At 31.3% G+C, this 12,571-nt stretch overlaps 1 non-coding gene across 1 annotated transcript; it reads left to right on the top strand.

The window, feature by feature from the left end:
• The first annotated feature begins 7,237 nt into the window (after positions 1-7,237).
• Positions 7,238-7,310, top strand: Trnak-cuu. The gene has a single exon. It is a non-coding gene; the product is annotated as a tRNA-Lys (tRNA).
• The last annotated feature ends 5,261 nt before the right edge of the window (positions 7,311-12,571 follow it).

Raw genomic sequence — 12,571 nt, 5'->3', positions numbered from 1 at the left:
CCAAAAAAATTGAAAAATACCTTATGTTGTATTAACAGGTGTACAGAGGGGAAGAATTATTGCTTTCACCAAACAAGGAATGCTCCAAAGAGATGTAGCAGAGATAGTAGGCGTTACTCAGGGTGTTGTATCGAAAACATATGCAGGATACTTGGAATTAGGAACACACAAGAATAGGCCCATACAAAGTCGTCAAAGAGTCACAACTGAACAACAAGATCGCCTGGTGTGCTAAATTGCTAGAATAAATCCCAATGTCTCTCATCCAGAGCTACAAAGACAACTTCTGGCAGCTACCAGTGTGAATATTTCAGTTGAAACCATAAGAAAAAGGCTTCGTGCATGAGAGTTTTACAGTAGAAGAGAGTTACGGATCCCACAGTTATATCGGCAAAATAAAATTGACCGGCTAAATTGATGCCTTCAATATCAAAACTGGACAACTGAGAATGGGCAAAATGTTCTTTTTTAGGATGAGACCAGAATTGGCCTAAGATCAGATAACCATCGAATTTGGGTTCTTAGAGCTCCAGGAAGACGACCGAGACTTCAGGCTGCCAAATCTGTATCAAGATAGGAAGGAGGAACTGTAATGTTCTGGGGAGGTATTATACTAGGAGCAAAAGCACCATTGTTACCACTTCAAGAAATTTTAAGGGGTCGGAGATATGTTGATTTGGTGCTAGAACCAATCGTTAGTCTTTGGAAAGTTGCAATTGGGAATAATTTTAACTTCATGCTCGATAGTGCACCTCTCCATACCAGCAGAGTGACTAGAGAATGTCTTGAAACGGAAGATGTCATAGTTTTGGACTGGCCTGCCTATTTATCAGATCTAAACCCTATCGAACACTTGTGGGTCTAGCTCAAAAGAAGGGTTAGAGCTCGTCGAAACAATCCAGGAAATCTCGCACAGCTTATTGATGCAGCATTAGCATAATGGGAAAACATACCCCAAGACAACGTGAATAATTTAATAAGAAGCATGCCAGCGCGGATAGAAGCTTGCATAAGGGCTAGAGGTGGCAACAAGGAATATTAAAATTACCAATTTTCTTTTTGTTTATGCTTTTTGTCCATTAAAAATTTAAATCTTGATTTCGTTTCAGAAACCAAAAAATACCATTTTGTTTATTTTGGGAACTGATTAATTTCTTTTTATTGCTATATGGATTATTTTTCATTAAAAGTTGTTGGTAAGGATTGAGTTTTATTCATAAACAGAAAATTTACATACATCTCAAAAATTATGAAAAATAATAGATGATTCCATATAAGTTTGGTTGTGTGTATATCTAATGACATCAGAGGTAATACGAAAAAAAAATTTTTTTTACAAAATTTTACCACCCTGTATCTAAAAAGTTAAAATGTTTAGAACATAGGTTCATATTCAGTTTTTTTCTTGGAATAAGCTTAAGTTCGCCTTCTTAATAATTAGCATGTCATTAAAGAAGACCCGGTGTATACTAGTCGATTTTCAGTAGGTTGTTAAAGTTTTCAGTTGGTTGTTAAGCTTTCAGAAATTGTCAATTTGCCCAAGGCAAAATTGTGTGGTTTGTTTACTAAAATACGCCAAAACCTATTTAAGAAAAATATTTATATATTAAAATTATAGCAATGCAGAAAGTTGTCTCATTGTGTTTGCACTTAGGCGTTTTTTATATAGAATTTATTCACTTAATTATATATGCCTAAAAAAGTGTTTTATTGCTTAATTTGCATGATAAGGATTGTATTATTTGAAACTGAACTAATGTTGCTTAAAAAGCATTTACTATTATATACAAAGGGAGTTTTATAAAAATTATTCTATAAACTTACATATTAATGTCGTCTCATTACTACATTGTAATTGAAGACTTACCTGAAAAAAAAATAAATTGTTATTATTGCAGATAAATTAAAAAGTATTGTTTACAATGTATGGGATGTTATATTATTTGTTATACACTTGAAAGTATAAGTAGCTTACAATAGTGTTATACAGGATGTTTCAAAAAACATGTGCCATCTCTCGTGGGGAGATCCCTCAAATAAAAATAAGATTTATTTTTCATATCAAGACTTTGTTTCGTAGCTACAGAGTGTTAAAATCTTAATATTTTTTCGATTTATTTAATTTTCTTCCAAGTGCTTTTAGCGTTTCGAATGAAATTTTGTTACTATACATGCGACATATTTTAAAGCTAAAAAAGTGTCGACATATTCACCAAGTGTCAACATATTCACCATTTTATGTTAAATTTAATTTTATTAACAATTATTGTAATTAATAAAATTGCGTTTATATCATCAAGTAGGCCGAATTCGACAAAATATCAAGAGATAACTTTTAATTGACATTAAATGGCCTACACAATTTTGGTATCAAAAGAAAAAAAAAGTCAGTGGCGCACATGCTCTTTCTTGAAAAATATTCCAGTGATAACCCATATGCACGTCCCTGATGAATTTATCGACACTTTTCTAGCATTAAAAAATGTAGCACTTATAGTAACTTTTACCCTCAAAATTTCATTCGAATCACTAAAAGTACTAAAAAAATTATAATAAATCGAAAAATTTTTGAAACTTTAACACCCTGTAGCTACAAAACAAAGCACAATCGGACCTATCTTGATATGAAAAATAAATCCTATTTTTACGTAGGGAATCTCCCCACGAGAGATGGCACATGTTTCTTGAAATATCCTGTATATTACCAGAAAGTAAAACATAATTTTTTCATTAAACTATTATTCTGTTTATTAAAATACATTATTCAAAACAATTATGTATCGCATCTTTAGAATAAAAGTAATTATTACACATTTCTAAATGAAGTATGCATTTTTCTGCCTTTCTTGTGAGTTTTTTAAAGATAATTAGGGTACGCACTGACATGTAATTTTTATCGGCCAACTATTTAGTTGCAAAAGTGAAAACAATACATTCTTATGGAGCCGATCGCTTTGACTCAGATACTATAATTTATCTATGAATTATAATGACAAGACAATAACCGTCTCTGCCACATCTTCTATCGCTCAATAACCCTTATTTTCATAATATTTGTATCGCCACAATCAATTTCGTTACTACAATTAATTTTTGTTAAATAGGTAAATAAGCCAAAGCAAATTTAATACAAGAATAGTACAGCTACATACGAAATAAAAATAATCAACATATTCAATTACAAAATGAATTTGTAAGGAAAGTACAATCATAAATTTTTTGCAGTTAAAAGATATGGCGCTGACAATAATAGCAGATGCTTTTTAACAAATTTCGGACAAAGGAAATGAAATTTAACAGAAAAATTCGCACTCCCCTTTTCTCTTCCTGGACAATATGTTCGCTTTGCTGTTCAAATATCGCAAATGTCACCCGCTTTCAGCTATCTCCTGCTAAAAACTTTTAAGACGATTTTTAATGGAACACTATAAACGCGAGCTTCCATCGCCCGACTAAGGTAATAAATGACAGCAGAGGATTTTTATAAAAGCATCCTTATTGTCGTTCCTTATTGAATTTAAAAAAGAAAAAACTTGAACGTTTATGACAGACAATGCTTGGTTATCGCATCAGGTTAGTACGAAAAATGCATTTCTAGAAAAATTGAAAAAAACAGTTAGCGTTAGTAAATTTATGGATTTCGTCCAACTTTTTCTGGTCACTTTTTTAATTTAGTAAAAGATGCTTGCATAATATAAAACGTGTCAAATTTAGATAAAGACACTATTCGTAAGATACAAAGTGATTTGTGATAAATGCCAAATACAGGGTGGTCCGAACAGTATTCCGGAAACTTCGGCAGCGTATTCTGCAGATAAAAATAAGTAAAAAATATCGTATAAATGTATGTCCTAAAATGCTTAGTTTCGGAGATACAGGGTGTTGAAATTTCATATTTATTTCGCTTTTTTCCAAATAATTTCTGAAGTAACGTCAATATTTGGATGAAAATTGGTGTCTGGAAGTTTTTTGACATGACAAATTTGATCTTTATGTCAATATGACTCCTATTTGTAGGGGGTGCCATTACATTTGTTTTAACTGTTTTGAAGAGTAATAACTTTTCGTCCGTACCTGTGTAAAACTACTGAGTAAAAAAAATATACATTTCCGTTATGTTTTACGTAAGAAAGGTGTCTTGGTAAAAATCGCTACAAGCAACCGTCCTCAAGATATTTAGAATGGAAATAGTCAATACATGTCATTATTTAACTGAAATGTATATTTGACTGAAATGATAAATTTGGGGATTTTTTTAAATTAATCATAATTTTTTATTCAAAATAATGATGATATAACATTTTCTGTTGAACTTTTTTCACAAAAGCATTTCAAATTTATGATTTCAGTCTAATAACTACCTATTTAGTCAACATATTTAATTTATGTCAATGCTGACAGGTATAGATAATTTCGATTCCAAATATCTCGAGAACCATTACTCGTACCGATTTTTACCAAGAGACCTTTATAACAAGAGATCTTTAAAATGTATATTTTGTTACTCAGAAGTTTTATACAGGTACGAAAGAAAAGTTATTACTCTTCAAAGCAGTTAAAAATTATGTAGGTGGCGCCCTCCCAAAAATAATGAATCACACTTACCCAAAAAACGTAATGTTTTATACACATAATAATCAAAGGTCGTATACCCATCTCTCGCCAACACATAACCTCTTTTAAAAATATTTTTATTATCTGGTTTATGGGGTAAGTGTGACAGATCATTGCATTTGGGAGGTAAAACACTAAATCACCACAATATACCAAAACATTTTTACTTTTACACTGGACGCGCGTTTCTTTAACCATGTTAGCATCATCAGCAGATGATTAAAACTGAGTAGTTTTGTAAATGCAAACAATTTGAAATGACAAACTAAAATAAAACTAAATATATGCCTTTATTATAGATATGAAAACAATATAAAGTAACAATACATATAATCTTGAAAAAAGCCTAGGTATTTCACCACTGGATACTTGTGATAGCTATTTACTAGCGATGGGAACTATCGAATGAATTAGACTATCGAATGGTTATTGAATGAATGATTTCAACTATCGAATGGTTTTATTCGAATAAAATCAATCATTCATTTGTATACTAAAGCATATGTGACAACCTCGCCGTGCGACTAAATGGTTATCGTTGAGCCACGACTATCGAATGCTTTTGATAAATGAAATTTAGTATTCGTTTGATTTTTGTGTGCGTCAGTGCATTATTAGTTCTTACAAATTTTTATAACTTCGCCTTATAAATACTGTAACTATTTTTGCGTTTATTAAAATATTTAAAATACTAAAATAGTAGTTTTTTTTAATTGATTGTTTGCGTGTGCAGGTGTCAAAATTTTTCCGAAAATTTGTGTGATTTTCCGTAGCCCCATCTTTCAATTATTTTATTTTATATGGTATATGGTCTATTTTTTAATTGGAAATTTTTAAAAGGAGCAATTTTTAAGAGAGATGAGATGAACTTAGAATTAATTTTAAAAATACATATTTGTATTTTAGATGTTTTAATAATATGAATTAGTTGAACTTAATAATCATATTTAAGTAATGTGGTTAAGTAAATGGTTATCGAACTCCAACTATGGGGTGAGAAAATTCAATTGAAAGTTTTACACGTGCCAATTTAAAAAAAAAAGTTAACGATGTTTGTATTTTGTTTATGATCATTCTCTTACATGTAGTTTTTTTGCAAAGAAATATTTCATTTATTTTTTAAAGTAAATGCCAGTAAAAGTAAATATTATTGTTAAAAAGTAATATAAATTACCTAATATAAATAATTTTGATTTCTAATTTTTTATTTATATTTTCCTTCCATTACACTGCATGCTTAGAAAATTAATAAATATTTATATTTCATAATTTTAAAGTTTGTTGTTAATATAACAAATTAGTTCTGTAATTATTATTATTTAATAAACCAACGTTGCCAAAAAATTTAAAGACTATATTATTTTTAAATAATATAGTCTTTAAATTTTTATATATATAAATAATTTTGACATCTAATTTGTTGTTTATATTTTGCTACTACGTAAAAAAAATGTTTATATTAAATTATTTTAATTTTTGTTGTTAATAGGTATAACAAATTATTACTGTTATTATTATTTTTATTACACAAGACTTTGCTTAAAAACATTAAAAATAATTTTCCTACATCCAAAATAACAAGTATTATTGCAGTGTAACAACAGAATATTAATAAAAAAATGCAAAATATATAGACATACTATCCCTAACTAACTAAAGCCAAACAATAATATTCTTTGCTAATATCAACTAATACCAATATATGGCAACAGCACCCTTCATAATGTATTTTCTGTGTAAATACTAGCACCTCAATAAAAAAATAGTGTGTCCTTATCTTTATATGACTCCGCAAAAAATCAAAGATGCCGGCTTCTTTCATAGCATTGCCACCGACCGCTGTCGGGTTTCTCGGAAAGAAACCTACGTCGCCGGCCGACAACTAAAATCCAGTTAATATTTTATTATAATCGATCCTGACGAATAAATGAATTTCATAAATGAATGAATTTTATAAATGAATGGTTTTTGCTGCCGAATTACTAGAATACAATATTTCAAGGCAGATGACGCATCTATTCGATAATTTTTATTCGAATAGTTTTCAACGAATGTTTTTTTACTAGCTATCGAATTATTCGAATGAATTGCAACTATCAAATGTTTCGATAGTATTCATTCGATAGTTCCCACTACTACTATTTACTACTAAAACAAATTTGCCCAACAGACAAAAAAAACTTGCAACTGCTTTATGTGCGAATTTTCTGTTTAAAGCTTGTCAGGCCAAGGAGACTACCCATTCTTCGACCGGTTTCGGAGTTATACTCCTTCATAAGGAAGACTTTGGTAGTCTACCTCGACCTGGCAAGCTTCAAACAGAAAATGCACGTCTAGTACGTTACAGTACTTGTCTATGGTGAGTTCTTGATGGCGAGCCGCTAGATGGCGAACGAAGTCATCGTGCAACCAAATCGGCAACAAAACAAGGCGTTAAGAAAAAGTCCAGCGGCTCACTGGTACATAAATGCGTACGCATTTTTTTAGAAGGGAGTTTGATAAGCACATTTAAATGGTGGCATTAAAAAAATAATTAAAGCAGGTTGCCGGCTGTTAAATGCTTTTCAAACTATAGCCCTGCTAAAAAAATGCGTACGAATTGAAAGAAGAATAAAGTATATTAGCCCGGCTAGCTCAGTCGGTAGAGCATGAGACTCTTAATCTCAGGGTCGTGGGTTCGAGCCCCACGTTGGGCGCCATATACTTTATTCTTCTATGTGTGACGACTTTTCTGTCGTTACCCAAATAGAATGAAAAAAGAATCCGTTGCTCAGGGTTAGAGGAAAGCTGGGTTCGTAGGTAAGGCTTCTGACTCACAGTGACTTTCTAATGTTGTTAAATGTTAAAATAAAAAATGATAATATATAGGCTGCAGAGATTTTAATATTGATGTTAAGGATTCAAATAGGTATGGTCAAAGACAGTGAAAAGGGCGCCACTTACTTTGTTTATGAGAGTGGTAAAGTAAGAAACCAAAAAGAAAAATACGATATCACAACATAGCTAAAATAAAGTAATCAACAGCATTAAGGGTCTATTATGTTTATCAGGAATAAAAATCAGAAATAACTATCCTACATTAAACATTTATTGAAAACGAACACAAGTATCATCAATTAGTCACAGTGATCCCAATAAAACCGCAAGTTATTTTAAATAGATTCGAATTTAGTAACTGTATTCTTTGAACTAAGTAAGCTACTTAATATTTTTATATTAACAGGTGAAATTTAAGTATGTCTCAATACGATGATGTTTCGAAACATGTCGTGTACAAAAACCTTTAAAATGAATACGTGTTAATAATTTTCATATAAAATATCATAGCTAAGTAAGAGTCTACTGTACGAATCAAATTATAACTTATAACGTTAAATAAAAAATAATTTTGACTACAATATATGGGATAAATAGAGATAATTTACCAGTTTATTAAATCTGTTGTCTCAAAAATTATAAAATAAAAGTGTACCTTGTGTATCAAACTTAAGAGAGACTTATCTGTATATAGTTTCTTATGATGTAAACAGGTAGGTAGGTATTCTCCAGACTAACAGAAGTGGATGCAGATGACTATGGCAGGAGAAGTCTTCGATATCAGCCACAAGAACGATTGTAATGTCAGGAACACTGTCTTAAGGTCTGCATAGGTCCATACAAAATGAAACTGGGTGAAACATACAATAATTACTGCATTATTACTGCATACCATGTGGTAATTACTGAGTACCATGTGGTAGTTTTACTTAATATCATGTGGTAGTTTTACTGGTCTGAAAATCAGCTTTACATTAATATATTCAAACCATATGCCGATCCAAACCAGTAATTAAATACTCAAGTAAACGAAATAACAAACGGAAATAAGGTGATCATTCCAAGAAGAAACCAAACAAATACGATCTATACTCTGAATTGCATACTTTACAAGGTTTTCAAATCTCCAAATCGGACACCCATGCAATGGAAATCGAAAAGTGGATTCAGAGTGCTTTTCACTGGAAAATTTGTCGGACGCGTCTCCTTCAGATCCAAATTCCCAGAAAAAGGGAAAAAAGACCTTCTTCTCAGTTCTCAGTTTCAGAACCCAACTGTCATAAATGAAGTTTGACATCTAGCGAATAGATGCGCTAATAAAAATTAAATATCGGGACAAGGGAAATGCAATTAAGGAAGTTTGGCATATAGCGAATAGATGGCGCTAATAAACAAGACAAGTGAACTGTTATAAACGAAGTTTGATATCTTTGGCATCTAGCAAATAGATGGCGCCAATACTAAGAAATTTAAATAAAAATAGATTTTTAAATTCAATTTTGTTAAAGGAAATAAAAAATGCTACATTTTATAAGAGACAAGTATATGACTAAAATGTAAGATTTTTGACATATTTAACATTTTCTAGAAATAAAGAACAATTTTTAAATTACAATAAAAACTACTTAAATTGAAATTTACTCGGTATAGCCTAATATACAGTTAAATTAACTATTGTACTTTAAATCAAATTAAAATTTGATCTAAAAAGTTATACAGGATGAGACAAAATTAATATTGAACATTGGTCACCTTTAAAAGCATGTTACTCTTTTATTTTAAATGGAACACCCAGTATATTATTTCGATATTCAATGGTGAATGTATGTCTCTTCAAAATACTATTAGGGTTGCCTACCTCTCAAACAAAGATTTTCCTAGATATTTTCATTTACATGATTTGATCTGAGTAGATCTTAATTATTTGATAAAATCTAGGTGGCTGTGATATGTCTGACGTCACTTCAACATAGCTGTCTAATTAGTCCAACTTTAACAACTAGTTATAATTTTGTGTCAGTTAAAACAAAAAAAAAATCTACATTCTACATCAGAGAGAATTGATATGATCCTATTAGTTGGTGAATGCAGTATGCATTCAATACTTAAATGATAAATGCTCCTGATTTTATCTAGTCTGGCTTTCTTTATGGGGATATGTTAAAGACAGTGTTTACAAAAATTGCAACCAAACCAAACCAAACCAAACCAACTATTGTCGACAATATGAGAAATTATTGTAGCTGCTTTTCGAGTTAGACTTCCACATATACTTACTTACTTTTAAAATGAAAAGATCCTTTTGAAAAGACAATCATTTTATGCAGTTAACGGGAAAGGAAGCATTTTGAGCATTTGATTTCATCTAGCTAATTATTGTCACATAATTATAGGTTTTTGTCTAGTTGTAATTCTGTAATAATTAAAATATGTTTTAAATGTGTATCTTTTTATTTCCGTTGAGTATTTTACTCTACAATCTTTAATTTTTGTTAAATTAACAAAAGATATACCACACAGCCACCTAGATTTTTTCAAATAATAAAGATCTAATGACGCAAAATCATAAAAATTAAAATATCTAGGAAAATCTTTGTCTGAGGGGTAGGCAACCTTGATAATATTTTGAAGATATATAAATTCATCATTGAACACCGGAAAAATACACTGGGTATTCCATTTAAAATAAAGGAGTAACTTGCTTTTAAAAGTGACTAATGTTCCATATTAATTTTGTCTCACCCTGTATAACTTTTTGGTTCAAATTTCAATTTGATTTAACATACAATGGTTACTGTAATTAAATATCAGGCTATACAGGGTCAACTAAAATTTAGATAGCTGTTAAAATTTACTCTCCATTTTCACAAAATGTGAAATATGTCAAAATCTTTAGATTTTAGGTATATGCTTCTTTAATAAAACTCATTTTTATTTTTTTCCTAGAATCCGAAAATCAATTAATATATAGGCTTCCATTAGAAAAAACACAACTTTGATGTGTAACTTTTTTGGGACACCCTGTATAACTCTATATATTTTTAAAAAATGCTTTCAGTTAACCTACATATGCTGCCAAAATTCGATTCTCGATATAAACAACCGTTCTCCTTGGAGCTTCCGCGGCGTATGAGAGGCGCCACCCCGAGGGGTGTCTCACTTGGGTAAAAAATGTACATGTACTGCCAAAATATCACTTTACTGCCAAGCGACTGCCAATGACTGCGAAGAAGACTGCCTATGACTGCCATGTAATTTTTATAGGCGACTGCCGTAAGACTGCCAATGACTGCCAGCGACTGCCAAGAAAATGTACATGCAATTCCAATAGTGAGACACCCCTCGCGCCACCCTGTATATCTTGAATATATTTTTTAATTCTGAAAAATCTATTGAAGACTTTTAAATCAATACAGTTTTATTCGGGGGATATCATCAGTTATATTCGGAAGAGACTGAAAAAGTAGTAGTGTCAGCATGTAAAAAAACCGCTAAAGAAACGAGTACCACTAGAAAACGTTGCGATGTCATTAAAACATTAAAGTAAAAGGATTTTTATTGCGCATCCTTTTTTTATGTCGCACGTGATGTAGGCTTTGTGAGGAAACGACCAAAATGTTTCCATTATTCACTCCTCTACGCGTTTTATTCGTCCATAACCGGAACCATTGTTACGATCCAAACATTAGCTGAATCGTCCACAAATTTATAAACGAATATGTAAAGATATGCCCAGACTTACCATTAAATGGATATTTTTAGTATTATTTTTTTCTAGATATTAATTTATTAATTTAACATTACCTTATGTATCTCTCGAACATAAATTTTGTTAAAATTATGTCAATATTCAAGCTAGAATATAAATAAGTGTAATAATTTCTTTTAAAACATATTTAATACTCCTTACTTAATATGGTACATATTAGATATCCACTCTCCTCGTCTTCCCCCCCCCCCTCTCTCTCTCTCTCTCTCTCTCTCTCTCGTTGTAACTTACCTATTTGTTACTAATATTTCCGATTATTCTCCTAACATTTTTGAAATACCTAATATAAATTCAGAAATACCTAACTTTTCCAGTGGAAGTGTTTTATCTTTAGAATTACCTAATAGTTCCTGTAATATATAATTACAAACTAAGGTCCGCCGCAAATTGAATCCAGCCCACGCACAGCACGCCCAACCCATTCATGATTCCATGCACACGTTTTCCTTAGCACCGCATATTGAACACAGCCCAGACCCAAGTGTTTAGTTTCAATCATGACTCAATATACGAGCAACTTCTTGATTTAGAATCAGAATCCGAGAAAGAAGAAGGACTTGTTTTACTTTATTTGCTTAACAAAAAGAGACCATGGAGAGTTTAGATTGTCTAGCGGAGTTCAAGACAGCATATTTTATTTAAAGAGTTTTTTCGATTAAACAGGAGACAGTTTCAGTTTTTTGAAGTGTTTGGACTATTAAAAACAGACATTACGGGTAAGGAGTGCAACGCTCAAAAACCTATTGGAAGTGAAGAAAAACTAGCAGTTTGTCGCAAAAGTAGAAGGGGTACGAACCCACGATCCACGAAAACTGTGTCTGAACGCAACTAGATCGACGAAGAGACTGTGCTAGGCGTGGACTGTGTTTAATTTGCGGTAGTCCCTTCTTTCCTGTGTTTTACAAAATTCACCACGAATAGGTTGGGCGTGTGCTGTGCGTCGGCTGGGTTCAATTTGCGGGCCTTACGCTAACACAAATTTCTGATTGAAATTCTTAAAAATTCTTAGGCCACGAGTTAACTATCTATCCAACGGTATTGAAACATAATTTAATAGATCTTTATCCACTTGAAAAGTTTTCCAATTATTTTATCTACTAATGAAAGAGGATTTACTCTCAGAAACTACTTTCAATTTACCAACTTTCGCTGGTAAGTAGGAAGGTAAGTAGTTCATGTACTAATACATATACTAATAAACTTAATCAGCACCCTTATGTTCAACACAATGATAAGACTCAATAGGAATGTATCTGCGTATAGTTGTATCTTTTCTATAGATATCAAATTCCAGGAATATAATAGAATAACTAATAGCTCTAGAAATGATAATCTATCGTTATTCTGAATAATATAGGTGAATTTATTGGA

Source organism: Sitophilus oryzae, unplaced genomic scaffold (genome assembly GCF_002938485.1).
Source record: "Sitophilus oryzae breed Bouriz unplaced genomic scaffold, Soryzae_2.0 scaffold_497_pilon_pilon, whole genome shotgun sequence".
Lineage (NCBI taxonomy): Eukaryota > Metazoa > Arthropoda > Insecta > Coleoptera > Curculionidae > Sitophilus > Sitophilus oryzae.
This window is presented reverse-complemented; position numbering and strand designations above follow the sequence as displayed.